Source organism: Pan paniscus, chromosome 5 (genome assembly GCF_029289425.2).
Source record: "Pan paniscus chromosome 5, NHGRI_mPanPan1-v2.0_pri, whole genome shotgun sequence".
Lineage (NCBI taxonomy): Eukaryota > Metazoa > Chordata > Mammalia > Primates > Hominidae > Pan > Pan paniscus.
The window spans coordinates 109,195,341-109,215,267 of NC_073254.2; the positions used below are offsets into that span (position 1 = coordinate 109,195,341).

General features: G+C 42.4%; 1 long non-coding RNA gene across 1 annotated transcript; it reads left to right on the plus strand.

The window, feature by feature from the left end:
- Positions 1-32: 32 nt before the first annotated feature.
- LOC134730506 (uncharacterized) lies at positions 33-13,536 on the plus strand. The gene is made up of 3 exons (XR_010112294.1): positions 33-120; positions 2,310-2,427; positions 3,231-13,536. It is a non-coding gene; the product is annotated as an uncharacterized LOC134730506 (long non-coding RNA).
- The last annotated feature ends 6,391 nt before the right edge of the window (positions 13,537-19,927 follow it).

The window sequence follows — 19,927 nt, forward strand, 5'->3', positions numbered from 1 at the left end:
CGCAGCGCGGCGCCAGCCTGGACGCACGGGCCGGGGGCGGGGGCGGCGCCGGCGCGGCCCAGGGGCCGCGGGAATTCCGAAGACAGGAGCGCGGCCGTTCCCAGGCCCTATGGGATCCGGGTATGGGGGGTCCTGGAGTGCGACGGGATTTGGGGAGGGGGCGGCGAGGGCCAGTGTATGTCAGGAGGGCGGAGGCCAAGAGGGGGCTTGAGGCCGCGGCGGGGACGCCGGGGGTTAGAGGACCCAGAGGTGGTGGCGGGGCTGCGGCTGGGCGGAGGTGGGGGCAGTGAGAGCCGCGTTCAACCCCGTCCCCGCTCAGCCTCCGCGGCCCTCAGCGCATCGTCCTGAGCGCAGGACCTTGGCAGTTGGTAGGCCTCCTGCCCCTCTGGTCTTGAGCCTTCGGCTTTCCAACTGTGAGGTCTCGGTGTTGTTCGGATTTGTTTTTTAATAGAGACGGGGTCTCGCTGTGTTGCCCAGGTGGTCTCAAACTCCTGGGCTCAAGCCTCTCCCGCCTCGGCCTCCCAAAGTGCTGGGATTACAGGTGTGAGCCACCGCGCCTGGCCTGTTGGATTTTTAAGTATTATATGATTCTTCATCCTTTATTCACTTGGGGCATAACACTCAGCTGTGAGTACATTCATTCACATGTTTATTGAGCGTCTACTATGCGCCAGGCACTTAGCGTGGGATATAGCAATGAACGAACAGGCCAAGCCCCGCCCTCTGAGCTTACATTCTAGAGGGGGGACAAACGAATGTACAAATGAATACATGATGTAGAAGACAACAGTTTAAATGCAGGAACAGTTAAGCAAAATTTAAATTACCCTCTCCCTATTCCCCAAAATGTTGTAGCCCATCCCCTTCTAGTTAGACTCGTCTTCGCCTTGCTCCTGTGGCCGGCAGGCACAGCCTGTTATTCAGGGCTGGGAGTGTAACCAGGCAACTCCTAAGTGTGAAGAGTGCCCCTTTTCGCTCGCAGAAGTGGTAGGCTTTGAAGAATACATGTCGTGGTCACCCTTCTAGCTCACAGCCCTCCCAGAGGCTGTGGAGGTTCCTGGGTCTGCAGCTGTACTGGAACGGTGGCTATTCTTTCATTCAGAAGGGATTGCTCTGGCACTGCAGGCACAGGGCTAGACTGGCACCGTGCCTATTCCCCTAGAGCTTAGAATTTGGTAGGGAGGCAGAATCTAACAATCATACTGGTAAAGATACAAACTATAATACAGGGCTATGAAAAGAACTATATGCTGCTGAGAGCAGGCATTGTGGGATGGTGAGCAAGGCTAGAGGGTCACTTATGTTCCCTGAACAAGTCTTGAAGAGATGGGTAAAGAATGGAGAAGAGTAATTAGTGCAGTGGAACAGCACGTGCAAAGGCTTTGAGGCAATATAGTAAACGAGGCAAAACAGGAGCATGAGGCTGGAGAAGAGTTGGAAAATGAGGCTGGAGAGCAGGCTGGATTCATAATACAAAAGCTTAGAATGCTTACCATGTGTTAGTTGGCTAGGGCTGCCATGACAAAGCACCACAGATTTGGTGGCCCGAAACAACAGAAATTTATTCTCTTGTAGTTCAGAGGCCAGAAGTCTGAAATCCAGGTGTCCGCAGGGCCATCATCTATCTGAAGGCACTCTAGGGGAATCCTCTGTTTCTTCCAGTCTCTGGTGGCCCCACACATGTTTTGGCTGTGGATACATAGATCCAGTCTCCACTTCTGTCTTCACATGGCCTCCTCTCTTTCTCTCTCTCTTTCTCTGTCTCTCTCTCTTTTTATTTTAGATGGAGTCTATGTTGCCTAGGCTGATTTCAAACTCTTAGGCTCAAGTGATCCTCCTGCCTTGGCCTCCCAAAGTTGAGATTACAGGTGTGAGCCACTGTATTAGTCCGTTTTCACACTGCTGATAAAGACATACCCAAGACTGGGGAGGCCTCACAATCATGGTGTAGGGCAAATGGCACATCTTACATGGTGGCAGACAGAGAATGAGAGCCAAGCGAAAGGGGTTTCCCCTTATAAAACCATCAGATCTCGTGAGACTTATTCACTACCAGGAGAACAGTATGGGGAACTGCCCCCATGATTCAGTTATCTCCCTCTAGGTCCCTCCCACAACTGGGAATTATGGGAGCTAACAATTCAAGATGAAATTTGGGTGGGGACAGAGCCAAATGGTATCAGCCATCTATCCTATCCAGTTCTATCTCTTATAAGGACATTTGTCATTGGATTTAGGGCCCACTTGGTTAATTCAGAATGATCTCATCTTGAAATCCTCACTTACATCTGCAAAGATTCTTTTTCCAGATAAGGATACATACCTGGAGATAGGACTTGGACATGTATTTTTGGGGGCCGCCATTCAAACCACTACATTGACTTTGCAAATAAAAGAAACTTGGCCAAAGAAAAGAAACTTGACCTGGTAGGTAGTCACAATTACTCATCCCTGACATACTGTTAAGTGGAGAAAAATCAATTCATGAGATATGTAAACGATTAACCTATTTAGTTAAAAATATATTGGCCAGGCGTGGTGACTCATGCCTGTATCCTGGTGCTGTGGGAGGCCAAGTTGGGAAGATTGCTCCAAGCTAGAAGTTCGTGACCAGCTGGGCAACATAAGAGAATCTCCCCACCTCTACAGAAAATTAAAAAAAACAAAATTAGCCAACCATGGTGGCACATGCTTGTAGTCCTAGCTGCTCAGGTGGCTGAGGCAGGAGGATTGCTTGAGCCCAGGAGTTGGAGGCTGCAGTGAACTATGTTTGTGCTAGTGTACTGCATTCCAGCATGAGTGACAGAGCAAGACCCTGTCTGTAAATAAATAAATAAATTTATCTGTATGTTCATGTATAAATAGAATTTTTCTATTCTATTTTTACCTATTCAGGTATAGGTATTATACTCTGATACTTGCTTTCTTCTTATCTTTTAGTATTGTCAGATTTTTTTTAATGCTTTTTATAAATATAGAAAAAAACCACAAAGCTCTTTACAGTTTGAAAAAAGCTTTTGTAGGAGTATCCAAAAATACTTAGCATGCATGTATGGATAGGGGGTGTTTTTTCTGTTCCTTTTGATGGAAATACCTGAGGAAAGGGTCTTCAACTGTGTAAGGAGTTTCTCTTAGCAACTTGAACTTAAAAGGTAGCTGGAATTGATATAAAATAAGTTCGGGAGCCATAATTATTTATATTACATAAAAACGTATGTTCTTTTTTCCAGATATGATTTGAGGCAGCTAGTGTAAAGTGTAAGAAAGCTGTTTTCTGGTTGGAAGGCCTAAGGAGAGAACATCGTCGGGCACGGCCAACTAAGGAATGTTACAGTCAGCTTGGCCAGTGTCTTGCCCTGGTCCTTAAACCAGTTGAGATGAGTAACTGATGAAGCTGTATTTTGTCTTCCCTTTGGCAGATTAGGATACTTGAAGAGGTAGGGGAAAGGCTTAGGTCAAGAGTAAACACCCTGCCTGTCCCTGGACTCATAAACATATTCATATTTACCCCTTGTCCTAGAACTTAGGTGCCATTTAACAAAAGTATTGCTTTATTGAATCATTGCTTTAAGGCACCAGATGGTACCCTCCAGGCTTAGGAGAGTTAATGTTTTTCTTAAATTGCCCGAGGATTCCCAAGGAGTATACCACTGGCAAATCTGACAACTGTTCCCATAACAAAAGCCTCATTTTTACATGAGAGTTTCATATATTGTTCTTCGAAGTAACTGTTACTTCCATTACTTTTTATTTAATACATTTAAAAAATTATGATCAATTAAATGCTTTTTAAGTTTTCACCTAAGAGAGACTTTGATTTGAAAATATTTTAGGAAAACCTGTGTCATATCTCATTTAGATATCATCACCTGACTTTTCAAAAGTAAATACATTTTAAACTTTTTCATTGGAATCACGGTTTCATAAAGAGTATTGCAAGAAAAATTCAGAATCTCTTTTCAGTTTTACAAGTCTTTAAAATTAGTAGTCTATGTTGTGTTTAAAATAGAGCCACATGTGAATCTATTTATAATGTTTGGTTGTTTACTCCTGAATCCTGTCTTTGGGGAAATTGCTGATATGACAATAACTTACTGTCATTTAGAATCTAAACACTTAGGACTTTCCTCTTATCTCTACCTACCTGCACATAGTCTGAGCTGACTATCTCTTACATTCTTTTTGTCTCTTAGAAACATCTATTCTGAATGGTACAGGAGAAGCACAAACCTCTCAATATCATCAGTAGATTTGTGGGAGAAGAGTTTGAATGTAGAAAATTACTGTTTCTGGGTTATTAGTAAAGTTCACGATTCAAGGCTGTCACTATTTCTTCCTAATTACCGTGGATAATCAAGAAGTTGAGGCAGGTTTACAATGTTGAGCAATACATACGATATTTGTTATTCTAAAGCAATCTGATAGAGTATGTGGTTGAATAAGCTTTTCTTCCATTTCTTAAATGGCTCAGAATGGGCTAATTGTCAGGTCTAATCAAGAAGTCAAATAGTGAAAGACTGATTAATATTTTAACTGCATTAAGCAATACATCTGATTAATATCTTAATCAGATTAATTAACTAGTTTTGTTTATTACTGTCATAGTGGATAACTAGAACTAATTGAAAATTAAATTGTATTTAGGTAGGTATTAGTGTCTTGAAATTTGTGTGATTAAAAAGTACCTTGAAGAAACAGTGTCAGGATTAATGAAGTCAACAGAGAATATCATTTTATGTTGTGAACTCACTCTCCAACAGATGGTGCTAGCTTTCCTCTAGTGAGAGCTGCCATGGCCTATCCTTTCTTAAAACAAACCGTGAAGAGTGATGTGGGGATTTGTATAGAACACATTGTAAACATTTTTCTATTACCTATGTACTTTGGTTTATAAGACATCATCATTCCACACAATCAGTTGGAGAATCTATGATTGTATCCTTTTATGAATTTGATCTCTTCTGCTATAGCCATAAGAAATCATGTTTTTAAAAAGGTCATTTGTGTGATAATAGTGTAACTAGGAGGGATCAAACTAACTTTTTCAGAAAAGTCAACTTAGAAGGCCTGTCACTTTTCGTGTATATTCCCTAAAATCATATTGGGTATTGAAAATCTTGGGGGGGTGTTTCTTTCTAATTAATTTGCCATTTGCTTAGTGTTGATCTATTGTATGTGAAGCACAGTGCTAGGAACTGGGGCTGAAAATAGAAGTTATGCTCCTTAATTCTCAAGGACCTAGTCCGTTGTTTCCCAAACTTAAGTCGTTTTCATCCATCCTGTGAGATTTTTGCCATAATGATGTACTTCTTTACCATAATATGTTTACTTTAAATTAGCTCACTTTTATTTAAAAAGAAAGTTCTATCACCAATATTAATTTTTAAAGTTTTATGGACAGAAGGAGAGCCAGGCACAGTTGCTCATGCCTGTAATCTCAGTGCTTTGGGAGGCCGAGACAGGAGGATTGCATAAGGGCAGGAGTTTGAGACTAGTCTGGGCAACATACGATACCTCATCTCTAATAAAAATAAAAACAAATTAGCTGGGCATGGTGGTGTGTGCCTGTAGTCCCAGCTACTCAGGAGGCTGGAGCACAAGAATCTCATGAACCCAAGAGGTGGAGGTTGCAGTGAGCTGAGATCGTGCCACTGCACTCCAGCCTAGGTAACAGAGTGAGACTGTCTCAAAAAAAAAAAAAAAAAAAAAGGTTTATAGACAGAAGGAGAGCCAGGCACAGTGGCTCACGCCTGTAATCCCCGTGCTTTGGGAGGCTGAGGCAGGATGATTGAGGCCAGGAGTTCAAGACTAGTCTGGGCAACATATGATAACTCATCTCTAGTAAAAATAAAAACAAATTAGTTGGGCATGGTGGAGTGTGCCTGTAGTCCCAGCTACTCTGGAGGCTGAGGTGGGAGGATCACTTGAGTCCAGGAGGTTGAGACTGAAGTGAGCTGTGTTCGTGCCACTGCACTCTAGCCTAGGCAATAAAGCAAGATCATGTCTCAAAATAATAATAATAAACAAAACCATGTTGGAAATTCCAGCCGATTACTTTTGTCTGCGCAGGCTCCAAGCCTGCTCTCTCTTATAAAAGGGAAATTAATCACTCAATATAGAGATGTTGAAGACATACTGGCACAAAACTAAAACTTTCTCCCTAATGTAAATATGGAAAGGGCCTAGTCTGGGCAACATACGAAACCTCATCTCTAATAAAAATAAAAACAAATTAGCTGGGTATGGTGGTGTGTGCCTGTAGTTTTAACTCTCACACTATGCAATTCCACATTTAATGTCTCATCAGTGTAACATATAAAACTAAATAGTACCACCACTGGTGAGTATCTTTAATTTTTGAGAGACGTTCTTGCTAGAGATAGACACGTATGTAAATAAGTCATTATAATATTGTTTCATTAGTGCCACATAAAGGTATTTTGGAGTAGTATGGAGGATATAATGGAAACAGATTAGTTCTCTGGGGGGGAGTACTAGGAGTTATTTTAGAGGAAATCAATGTTTGTGCTATTTATTGGATTAAATTCACCCAGGAATAAAAAAAGCAAAGTGAACTCGATGAGCAAAGGGACATTTGTGGTGAGAGTAGTGTAGTGTTGCTGAACTAGGGGAGAAGGAAGGAAGAATGCTAAAGAGATTGGAATGGAGATTTAGAGCCAAAGTTCTTTTTGTTGTTGCTGCTGTTGTTGTTTTTTTTTTTTTTTCAATTCGGGATCTTGCTTTGTTGCCCAGGCTGGAGTGCAGTTGTGCAATCATGGCTCACTGCAGCCCCAACCTCCTGGGCTCAAGCAATCCTCCCACTTCAGCTTCCCAAGTTGCTGGTGCTACAAGTGTGTACCACCATGCCCTGCTAATTTTTAAATTTTTTGTAGAGGTAAGTCTTGCTATGTTTCCAGGCTGGTCTCACACTCCTGGCCTCAAGTGATCCTCCTGCCTCAGCCTTCCAAAACGCTGGGGTTACAGGTATGTAACCCCACTGTACCTGGCCCCATCAAGATTTTTTAAGCAGGAGATTAAGATCAGATTTGTGTTTAATAAGGATATTCTGACAAAAACGTGGAGGATGAATTGGAACAGTAGAGACTGGTACAAGCAGATCAGTTAAAAAGGTCTTGTGTGTGATATATTTTCTCTTCTAAAAAGTATTTCTCACCGGGCGCGGTAGCTCACGCCTGTAATCCCAGCACTTTGGCAGGCCGAGGTGGGCGGATCACGAGGTCAGGAGATCGAGACCATCCTGGCTAACACGGTGAAACTCCGTCTCTACTAAAAATACAAAAAATTAGCCGGGCGTGGTGGCAGGCGCTTGTAGTCCCAGCTGCTCGGGAGACTGAGGCAGGAGAATGGCGTGAACCTGGGAGGCGGAGGTTGCAGTGAGCCGAGACCGCGCCACTGCACTCCAGCCTGGGTGACAGAGCGAGACTCCGTCTCAAAAAAAAAAACCATTTCTCAGCTGGGTGCAGTGGCTCATGCCTGTAACCTCAGAACTTTGGGAGGCCAAGGCAGGCGGATTACCAGAGGTCAAGAGTTCAAGACCAGCCTGACCAAAATGGTGAAACCCCGTCTCTACTAAAAATACAAAAAAATTAGCCGGGCGTGGTGGCAGGTGCCTGTAATCCCAGCTACTCCGGAGGCTGAGGCAGGAGAATCTCTTGAGCCCAGTAGGCGGACGTTGCAGTGAGCCAAGGTCGCACCATTGCACTCTAGCCTGGGCAACAACAGCAAAACTCTGTCTCAAAAAAAAAAAAAAAATTCTCAGCCAGGCACAGTGGCTCATGCCTGTATTCCCAGCACTGTGGGAGGCCCAGACAGGCGGATCACTTGAGGTCAGGAGTCCGAGACCAGCCTGGCCAACATGGCAAAACCCCATCTCTAGTAAAAATACAAAAATTAGTTGGGCATTGGGGTGGGTGCCTGTAGCCCCAGCTACTTGAGAGGCTGAGACAGGAAAATCACTTGAACCTGGGAGGTGGAGGTTGCAGTTAGCTGAGATCATGCCACTACAATGCAGCCAGGGCGACAGAGTGAAACTCTGTCTCAAAAAAAAAAAAAAAGTAAAGTATTTCTTGGCTGGGCATGGTGTCTCATGCCTGTAGTATCAGCACTTTGGGAGGCCAAGGCAGGAGGATGGCTTGAGCCCAGAAGTTGGAGACCAACCTGGGCAACAAAGTGAGACCCCGTCTCTACAAAAAATTAAAAAGTTAGCCAGGTGTGGTGACACGCATCTGTAGTCCCAGCTACTGGGGAGGCTGAGGTGGGAGGATCACTTGAGCCTGTGAAGTTAAGACTGCAGTGAGCCATGATTGCACCACGGCATTCCAGGCTGAGGGACATAGAAAGACCTGTCTTAAAAAAAAGGCCTGGCATGGTGGCTCACGCCTGTAATCCTAGCACTTTGGGAGACCGAGGCGGGTGGATCACGAGGTCAGGAGTTCAAGACCAGCCTGGCCAAGATGGTGAAACCCCATCTCTACTAAAAATACAAAAATTAGCTGGGCATGGTGGCAGGCGCCTATAATCCCAGCTACTCGGGTGGCAGAGAATTGCTTGAACTTGGAGGTTGCAGTGAGCTGAGATTGCGCCACTGCACTCCAGCCTGGGTGACAGAACAAGACTCCATCTAAAAAAAAAAAAAAAAAAAAATAGTTATTAGCATTGTCCACTGAAAAGGCTTAGAAACAATGACCAGCCCAGTACCATTTGGCACCCCTTATGGCCCAGACCATACTCCCTAAATATAATTTTGTCTTAAAATAAACAATGACTTTTTGGAAGTGTGGCTGATTCCATGCTTGAGGGAAACATGTACACAATGAACCTAAAATATCTTGTCATATCAGAAAAAAGTTATCAAAAGCTTCTGGGGTCATGTGAAAAGGATTCCAAAGACAATCCTGGCTAGAGATAAGACAATTTGAGTAGCAATAAGAACAATAACTGCAATGAATTAAAACATATCAAATATTTTTAAGTGCACAAGTTCATAATTATACTAAAAAACAACCCTAATTGGTCACCTTTGGATCCTAACTTTCCTGTATAAATTTATTCCTCAGGGTAAACCAAATGGTTGATGAAGGAAGTTTTGTTTTGTTTTGGTTTTCTAAAAGTATTCCAGTCAATAAAATAGGAGATGATAGAATTATAATGTCATAATTTTGCAACCCCTAATGAAGTAATGGGTCCAGGCAATGGCCATAAATGACTGCTAAATTAATACAAAGAGAAACATCCATTATATGCTCTTCTGAAGGAAGTTCACATCAGTACCTGTGAAATGCTTTTTTTTTTTTTTTTTTTTTTTTTTTTGAGACGGAGTGTCACTCTCTTGCCCAGGCTGGAGTGCAGTGGTGTGATTTTGGCTCACTGCAACCTCTGCCTCCCGGGTTCAAGCAGTTCTCCTGCCTCAGCCTCCCGAGTAGCTTGGATTACAGGCATGTGCCACCAAGCCTGGCTAATTTTGATTTTTGGTAGAGATGGAGTTTCACCATGTTGCCCAGGCTAGTCTCAAACTCATGACCTCAGGTGATTCACCCATCTCAGCCTCCCAAAGTGCTGGGATTACAGGCCTGAGCCACTGCACCTAGCTGAAATGCTCTTCCAAAAACACTGAGTCTAGCCTAGCTCAGCATTGGTTAATAGAACTTTCTGTGATAATGGAAGTGTTCTATATCTGCACTGTCCAATACTGTGGCCACTAAACACATGGGACTATTTAAATTTAAAATAAAGTTTTAAATTCATTTAGTCCTGTTGTGGGAAGTCAGGGACCCCCAAATGGAGGGACTGGCTGGAGCCGCGGCAGAGGAACATAAATTGTGAAGATTTCATGGACATTTATCAATTCCCAAATAATACTTTTATAATTTTTTATGCCTGTCTTTAATCTCTTAATCCTGTTATCTTCATAAGCTAAGGATGTACATCACCTCAGGACCAGTGTGATAATTGTGTTAACTGTACAAATTGATTGTAAAACGTGTGTTTGAACAATATGAAATCAGTGCACCTTGAAAAAGAACAGAATAACAGCAATTTTTAGGGAACAAGAGAAGATAACCATAAGGTCTGACTGCCTGCTGGGTCAGGCAAAAAGAGCCATATTTTTCTTCTTGCAGAGAGCCTATAAATGGACATGCAAGTAGGAAAGATATTGCTAAATTCTTTTCCTAGCAAAGAATATTAATATTAATACCCTTGGAAAGGAATGCATTCCTGGAGGGAGGTCTATAAACGGCCGCTCTGGGAGTCTCTGTCTTATGCAGTTGAGATAAGGACTGAGATAACGCCCTGGTCTCCTGCAGTACCCTCAGGCTTATTAGGGTGGGGAGAAAACTCCACCCTGGTAAATTTGTGGTCAGATCAGTTCTCTGCTCTCAAACCCTGTTTTCTGTTGTTTAAGATGTTTATCAAGACAATACGTGCACTGCTGAACATAGACTCTTATCAGTAGTTCTGCTTTTGCCCTTTGCCTTGTCATCTTTGTTGGACCCTTATCAGTAGTTCTGCTTTTGCCCTTTGTCCTGTTCCCTCAGAAGCATGTGATCTTTGTTCTGCTTTTTGCCCTTTGAAGCATGTGATCTTTGTCCCTACTCTCTGTTCTTACACCCCCTCCCCTTTTGAAACCCTTAATAAAAAAACTTGCTGGTTTGAGGCTCAGGTGGGCATCATGGTCCCACCAATATGTGATGCCACCCCCGGTGGCCCAGCTGTAAAATTCCTCTCTTTGTACTTTCTCTTTATTTCTCAGCCAGCTGCTGACACTTATGGAAAATAGAAAGAACCTATGTTGAAATATTGGGGGCGGGTTCCTCCAATAAGTCCCATGAGCCACTTTTCAAATGCTCAATATCTATATGTGGCTGGTGACAACTCTAGTTCTATCAGTTTTCAGGAAATACAGGGGCTAAAAAAGCACATTAATACCACCAAAAGAAAGCAATCAACAATATCCACAATGTGGAAAACTACAGGGCAAGCTACAAAGTTTCTTCAACAAATTGCAAGAAAAAAGAAAAAGGAGAGAAGCTGGTGTAGGCAAAGCTAGAGGGTGTGGTGGCCTCTCATTCTGTGGCCAAGAACCCCTTGACACTCATTGAGGGGTTCTTCCTGCAGAGTCAGGGGGCTGCCACCAAGATGTGAGGAGAGAAAAAAGGGAGGTACAGGCCAAAAGGCAGGAGGGTGAGGGAGAATGGGGAGTAAAGGGGATGGGATCATGTCCAATCATGTGTATTTGTACAATAGCATTCTACACAGAATGAAAAAAGGGGTGGACCAACATGCATGAATCCCAAGCACATTGTGTTGAGCAAAAGAAGCCAGATACTGCAATCCTAGCCCTCTGGGAGGCCAACGCAGGAGGATTGCTTCAGCTCAGGAATTTGAGGCTGCAGTAAGCTATGATAGTGCCACTGCTTTCCAACCCAGCCTGGACAACAGAGTGAGATCCTGTCTCTAAATAAATAAATAGTTTTTAAATAAATTACTCAGTTTCAGGTATTATTTTAAAAGCAATAGAAAATGGACCAAGACACCCCTCTTCTCTCTGTTTCTTTTTTTTTTTTTTTTTTGAGAGAGGGTCCCACTCTGTTGTCCAGGCTGGAGTGCAGTGGCACAAATGACAGCTCACTGCAGCCTCACCATCCTGGGCTCAAGCAGTCCTCCCACCTCAGCCTCCTGAGTAGCTGGGACTACATGCATGTCACTGTACCTGGCTAATTTGAGACAAATTTTTTGTAGAGACAGGATCTTGCTGTGTTTACCAGGCTGGTCTCAAACTCTGCTTCAACGGATCCTCCCACATCAGCCTCCCAAACAGCTGGGACTACAGGTGTGTGCCACCATGCCCAGCTAATATTAAAAATATATATTTCTTTGTAGAGATGGGGTCTCAATATATTACACAAGCTGTTCTCAATCTCCTGAGCTCAAGCAGTCCTCTTGCCTTGGTCTCCCAGAGTGTTGGGATTACAGCCGTGAGCCACTGTGCCTGGCTCTTCTCTTCTAAATTAAAAAAAAAAAAGTATACAACACTTTTTTTGTTGTGTCTTGTTTTATTTCTGGAGACAGGGTCTCACTGTGTCACTCAGACTGGAATGCAGTAGCATCATCACAGTTCACTGCAGCCTTGACCTCCCAGGCTGAAACGGTCCTCATACCCCAACCTCCTGAGTAGCTGGGACCACAGGCCTGCATCACCACGCGTGGCTATTTTATGTTATATTTTATTTTATTTTATTAGTAGAGATGAGGGCTCACTATATTGCCCAGGCTGGTCTCAAACTCCTGTGTTCAAGAGATCCTCCTGCTGTGGCCTCCCAAAGTGCTGGGGTTATAGGTGTAAGCCACTGTGCCTGGCCAAAACATTTTTATTTAAGGTAAAACATACATACTGTGAAATAATATGTGTGCAATTTGATGACTTTTGACAAATATATACACTTGTGTAACCAACTCTCCAATCTAGATATAAAACACCTTCATCACTCAGAAAGTTCTCTCATTTCTCCTATCAGTCAGTCTTCACTTCTGAAGAGGAATTGCCACTTTGATTTCTATCCACATCCATTAATTTGGATTCTCCTTGAACTTTTTTGTTTTAATAGACATGGAGTCTCACTATGTTGCCCAGGCTGGTCTCAAACTCCTGAGCTTAAGTGATCTTCCTGTGTCGGCCTCCCAAAGTGTTAGGATTACAGGTGTGAGCCACTACATCTGGCTTTGAACTTCTAATAAATGGAGTCATACAGAATGTATTCTTTTGTATCTGGCTGCTGCTGCTTTTTTTTTTTTTTTTTTTTTGAGACTGAGTTTTGTTCTGTTGCCCAGGCTCGGTTGGAGTGCAATGGCATGATCATAGCTCACTGCAGCCTCAAACTCCTGGGCTCAAGCAATCCACTGGCCTTGGCCTCTCAGAGTGGTGGGATGACAGGTGTAAACCACTATGCCTGGCCTATTTCTTACAGTTCTGGAAGCTGAAAAGTTCAAGGTCAAGGGGCTGCATCTGGTACAGGACTTGCTGGTGGAACTCTCTGCAGAGTCCCAAGGTGGTATCACATGGCAAGGGAGCTGAGTGCTAATATGCTAGCTGAGGTCTCACTCTTCTTATAAAACCACTAATCCCACTCCCAAGATAAATTAATCTATTAACCCATGAACTCATTAATCCATGAATGGATTAATCCATTCAGAAGGTGGAGCCCTCATGACCTAATCACATCTTAAAAGCCCCATCTCTCAATAGTGTCACATTGGGGATTAGATGTCAGCATAAGTTTTGGAGGGGACAAATATTCAACCATATCAAGGGGTTACTGAACAGTAATGGCAATAAAGTTTTAAAAATTGAATCTATCTGGCTGAGTACGGTGGCTCACACCTGTAATCTCAGCACTTTGGGAGACTGAGGTGGGAAGATAATTTGAGCTCAGGAGTACAAGACCAGCCTGGGCAACATAACAAGACCCTGTCTCTATTTTTTTTAATTAAAAAATAATTAATTGAACCTATCCTTTCTCTTGACCAGCTCTACTGGTGGCCTACTTAGGTTGCTAATGTGGGATGGTTGCAGGCATAACTGGAGAGGCCTTAAAAGTTTGTTGTGGACTGGTGGAGGCATGGTTACTTGGTAGAACTCTGTGGTGGGTTTCCAGTGACATGGAAAGTCTTCACACCACTGAGGAGTTTGCTTCAGGCTGGTCCTTGGGAAGCCACAAGAGATGCTGGTGGAACTGTCGCTGGATGACATGAGTCCAATTCCTGCCACAGCCTCTAGCCAGAGTCAGTAGTGTGTGCACCTGTCACTGGCCTTTTAGTGGGTTTCATATTTGTTCAGATTTGTCCAGTTGGCCAGAAGCTGACTTTGCGTGAAATGGGAAATGCTGCTTTCACAAACGCTGGTTGCACTGATTCAACTTCTTGACAAGCTGGGCACTGTTCAAAAAGGAGAATGCAAAAGTTAGTCATCTTTGGAGGACATCAACCTCCAAAGAGAAAGTAATCAAAAGTACTGAGCCTATTGGACACCTATGGAAAGCTGACAAGAACCAACTCAATCCTGAAGGAGGAAATAAGTTTCCCAATAAAAGAACCTAATGAAGACAGATCCACTCAAGAAAAAAGGAGATGATGGTTGAAGTTACAGGGATGATGCTGTCACTGGCCTAGCAGTCATCACTTCATAGAGAGCTTATGCAAACAACAGCTTCCTCATTGTCCTTCAGAAGAATGGGCCGTTCCCTTCCCTCCACTCAAACTTCCTGTGCTGCCAAGCCACATTCATTCACCTTCTCTCCAATAGGAGGTTCATTTTTGCCCTGGATCCAAGGAGGCAGTTCCTGCGGAGATCTCCTTTTCCTTCTCATTCACTTTTGGGAAGCACTTACGGAGCCCTCTCAATGGGCAGGAGTTTTTCCTGCACCATCACATCCTAAAAACAGAAATGAATTCTTTTGAAATTAATTCAAAGTTTGAGTGAACAAATTATTGGAACTAAGATCAAGAAACTAAAGACTGGACGGGCGCAGTGGCTCACACTTGTAATCCCAACACTTTGGGAGGCTGAGGTGGGCAGATCACTTGAGGTCAGGAGTTCGAGACCAGCCTGGCCAACATGGTGAAACCCTGTCTCTACCAAAAATACAAAAATTAGCTGGGTGTGGTGGCACACACCTGTAATTCCAGCTACTCAGGAGGCTGAGGGAGGAGAATACCTTGAACCCAGGAGGCAGAGGTTGCAGTGAGCCGAGATTGCGTCACTGCACTCCAGCCTGGGCGACATGGTGAGACTCCATCTCAAGAAAAAAAGAAAGTAAAGACTTTTTACATCGCTTCTCTTCAAAAGGAATTTTAATCTTTTTTTTTTTTTTTTTTTTTTTTTTTTAGCATTTGAAAAACTGCTACTTAATGGCCAGATGTGGCAGCTCATACCTGTAGTCTCAGCACTTTGGGAGGCTGAGGCAGGAGGATACCTTGAGCCCAGGAGTTTGAGACCAGCTTAGGCAACATAGTGAGACCTCATTCTACCAAAGAAATTTTGTTTTTTAATTAGCCAGGCATGGTGATGCATGCCTATGGTCCCAGCTACTTGAGAGGCTGAGGTGGGAGGAACACTTGATCCCAGGAGTTTGAGGTTGCAGTGAGCTATCATCATGCCACTGCACTCCAACCTGGGCAACAGAGTGAGATCCTGTCTCTAAAAAACAAAATAAAATAAGATAAAATATAAAAATTTAATAAAAGAACATACTTGTGTTCAAAATGACATTCGATAAAACTTTAGCTGTTTTATAAATATTTTAATATAAATCTCATAATTATTTGTTTTCTCTATACATAAGTATAGATATTGTTTTATGTAATTATATGTTTATCAATAGTATACAATTCCAAGTGGATTCTATAGAGTCTTCAGAAGCTCTCAGCAGGGTTGGGCCCTGGCTGCGTAGAGTGGCAGTCAGTTCACTAATGCACACTGTATTGGCTCTTCTTGCTTGCATCACCCTCCTGCCTCCTTTATGCCTGCTACATTTCTCATCCTCCCTTGCCTGTAGATATGAATATGACCACATTCTGGCCAAAGACATGTAAAGGGAAATGTAATAAGAGATACCCGGAATGGCCCCTTAAGGGACTTTTTTTCAGCTGAGGGGACACACTCTTTGTCCTTCTCTTCTTCCTACTGCCTGAAATGTGGGCATGATAGCTGGAATGCCAGCAGTTATCTTGGACTCATGAAGAAACCTTGAGGAAGGAAGCCACACACTGGGGATAGCAGAACAGAAGTGTGACTACTTGGTCCCTGATGGCAGTGAAGTTGTCCTGGACTAACACCAGACATATTTTATATGGGAGGGAAATACAATTCTTATTAAATTACATGATATTTGGGTTTTAGAATAAATGCTGCTAAATCTAATTTTAGTGAATCCATCTTGCAGGGGTCTGTCCCGCAGACCTTGACCCAACAACGGATGAATAACGTACACTGACACAGGTATTTTGCCTGTCAGTCCGGCTGAGGGTCTGGGCCACTTACAGACACCAAGGAGGGTGCTGTAGAGTTGCAGCCTCGGCCCTGACTCCTGGCCCTGCCGGCATTTATTCAGCACACATTAAATGACAAAGGCTTTGAGTCAACACCATTAGAGGGTAATTAACCTGGTTGCCCCCACCTAGAGCCATCCTGATCTCAATCCTGATCAAAGGTTAGTTTTAGGACCACATGAGTAAACAAGTTATTTAGCTAAACTCCTCTACATTCCTATGCATCTACGCCCTAAGCCTTTAAGAGAATTCAGCTTCCTTAGGCCAAACACTTAAGTGAACTATGCAAACTCCCAGGCCTTCCAAGAGGGTTTGTGTTTATTTCCTATAGTTTTACAATTTCTCCCACCATCCTGACTGAACCCCCACACATCTTTTATCCTACCCCTTCAGCTCGGTCTTTCTTTGGTGGTGACAAAAGGCAGGTGGGATATCATAGTAGTTACTAAAATAGTTAGCAACCCAAGCCTATTCCTCAAACCACTTGAAGAATGGATTCCCCATTTTCTAGCTCAGTTTCCCCTGTGCAGTGATACCAATAAGTAGGACCAGAAATAGATCCACAACTGGGGGAACTTGAAGCTTCTAAAATTTGGGGGCAACTATATAAGAACACAACATTACAAATACAAAATTAGATACTCTCTCAGGTGGGGTTCCTTAAAAGCAGAGCCTGAGATGGAGATTCTTGTGCAAGTGATTTATGAGTGGGCTCTCAGAAAATTGTAAGGGAGAAAGGGATGCAAGATAGGGCAGGGGTAATTAGGCAAAGGGATGGTTTCGGAAGAGATCTAGCCTCAGGCTGATTTCTTGGGGAGCTCTGGAGTGTAAATTACCCTGCTGTGAGTCAAAAGCTTTTACATCGATCAGTCACTGGGGTGGTTCAAGCTCCCAGGCAAGGTGGCTCCCCCAGGCCTGGGCAGTCAGTCTGCTGCAGAAGGGTACAGGTGTGGGTCCTTGGTAGTGAACACCTGCAGCAGCTGGTAGATGGGTGCACTGGCTTGCTGAAGGGAATCGGGAAGGAGACTAACAACTATTGCTACAGATAAGAAGAGAAAATGGTCATTTAAAATCTTAAGAAATTTGTAAAGATCACAAAATTCAGAAAAATATACCACTTCTCCTTTTTTTACTTCATAATTTTTGATCACCTCTTCATAAGGCAATGGTTTTGTAATGTAGTTTTCTATAGAAAGTCTAGCATAATTGATTTAAATTTGTTTTTATTATTGATCATTTAGAAAAGTTTCTTTTAGCTTCATTATTTAGCTATAATCCATTACAAGTAATGCCATGTATATTTTTAGGATTATCGTCAAATTTGGTAAAGCCTCTATCAAATTTTTTTTTGTATATCGGCTGTAAGATTTAAAGGCATTTCAAGTTTTCTTGGACAGTGATAAATCTTAAGTTCTCTTTGAATTGGCCACACTCATTAACCAGTTTGTCTTCAATGTCTTTATTTCAATGGCATATGAGTTTATATTATCTTTATTGATAAATTTAAATTTTCTTCCAGTGAGTGACATGTTATCAGCCTTCATCAAGATCAGACAGATTGTGTGTAGTACTGCTAAGTTTGTACCCTATACGCAGTAATTCTGATAAACTCAATTTTGTACCATTCCCATTGAAAGAGAGGAGAAAACTGTGAAACAGTTGTAATTGTGTATATGGCATCATTGAGTATATTCTTCACAAGCAGAACTTCCTTTTTGACCAGGAAGATGAAAACAGACTTGTCCCTCCTTAACAATTTTACATACCTGGTGACTAGAAGCATTTCCAATAGACTGACTTTTACCTCCATTCATTTCAAGCCTTGTTTCCCCTTCACTATCCATATACTTACGGTGTTGCCCATTGTAGGACAAGGTCATATTGCAATATGATCTCTGGCCCTGAACATTTACCTGTGCGGATGCCAGATAAGTTGCCATGTGGGCAATAAGAATACTGCTGGATGCCATTTCTGCACCTAGACAGCTAGATGAGTGTTGCAGACGTGACTGCAATACACATAATTATATCCACTAAACCCAAACCAAATGTATGCCCAGTTCAACTTTCCCTTAGTTGGAACCCAGAATGCCTATGGCCACTTCAATGTCAAACTGTGAGGTCTCATCATCTTTGTTAGATCGGTGTTCCCAAGTATCTTACTGACCAAGAGATGTCCTTACCAAGAACATGAGTTAAATCATGTTCACTTAACTCTGCTAATTCAGTGTAATTTATTTCTAATATGTTAATACGCAAAATATTTTCAAACATATACATCTTCATGATACTTAAATCTTTTAAAATTTCCAACCAGAGGCCGGGCGCAGTGGCTCACGCCTGTAATCCCAGCACTTTGGGAGGCTGAGGCGGGCGGATCACAAGGTCGGGAGATCGAGACCATCCTGGCTAACACGGTGAAACCCCGTCTCTACTAAAAATACAAAAAAATCAGCCGGGCGTGGTGGTGGGCGCCTGTAGTCCCAGCTACTCGGGAGGCTGAGGTGGGAGAATGGCATGAATCTGGGAGGCGGAGCTTGCAGTGAGCCAAGATCGCGCCACTGCACTCCAGCCTGGGTGACAGAGCTAGACTCCGTTTCAAAAAAAAAAAATTTCTAACCAGATACACCATATATACCTTTATATTTGGAAATTTTCCACATTTCATGCCCTTATTAATCTTACAGATTCCCTCAGAATAAATTTCTCTTTTGATGAACTCTATACTTCATTGTAAAGTTGCCCCAAAATGTGGTAGTATAGCAAAGAGATGTCAGACAATTTCTCTGGTACGACTAGTGGAGGCTAAGGGTGGAAGCCATTACTACAGTGTTTTCATCTTACAGACATGTTGATATTTTGTATGAGATGTTTCCTCCAGATTATTGTGTCAGCTTTTAAGGGTTTTCAACTCCCACAGGCTTGCTGTCCTGTTAGAATCATGGATTGATTAAGGTGATTCTCTATAAAGTGTTATAATTTCTCCTTTATACACGGTTCTCAATTCCACTGAAACTTTACTAACAATTGCTGCTTTGGATATTAAATCAACCAAAAACTAATAAACACTTACTGAGATTCTACATTAATTTAAAAAATATACAGTGAAGCTAATAGAAAGTCCAAAATGGGACACAAGAAGCACTTTATAGAAAGAATTTCAGGCTGGATGCAATGGCTCACACCTGGAATCTCAACACTTTGGGAGGCTGAGTGGGAGGATTCCTTGAGGCCAGAAGTTTGAGACCAGCCTGGGCAACATAGTGAGATCCCATCTCTAAAAAGAAAGAAAGAGTTTCAGAGTTTGAAACTAGAATCTGAGTTCATGTATAGGGGATTTGTTTATTTCACAGCCTTAGGTATTTGAAGATCAAATTATTTTGGTTTAGCAACTACAGTGGATGATCCTATCATGCAACATAGAAGTTCAGGTTTAATATGATCTTGCATGAAAATTATTTAGCCATTAATCAAAAGCAAAGAGGCTGGTAATAAGCTATTTTGGCCTTTCCATTTATTTATTTAGCTTAGCTTGTTTTCTTAAACTTACTTCACCTTCATTGTGTAATGCCTGGGCTAAAAATGCATATTACAATTTTTTATTTTATTATTTTATTGCAGACAGTTTTAAAAATAGAAATATTTAGACCAGACTACAGCAATATGAAAATTTTACAGCTGCATACTGTTTCCTTATTCCCCCTCTTTTTTTCTCTCTTTCCTTCAGACATATTCATTGTTTGTTTCCTTTGGTAGTTTCTCTATTACTCTAAAATTAATTTATGTGGTATAGGTCTCTTCTAATGGTAAATATAAACCATTGGACATTCCAGTTTAATAACTTTGATTTTTAGGCCTTTTA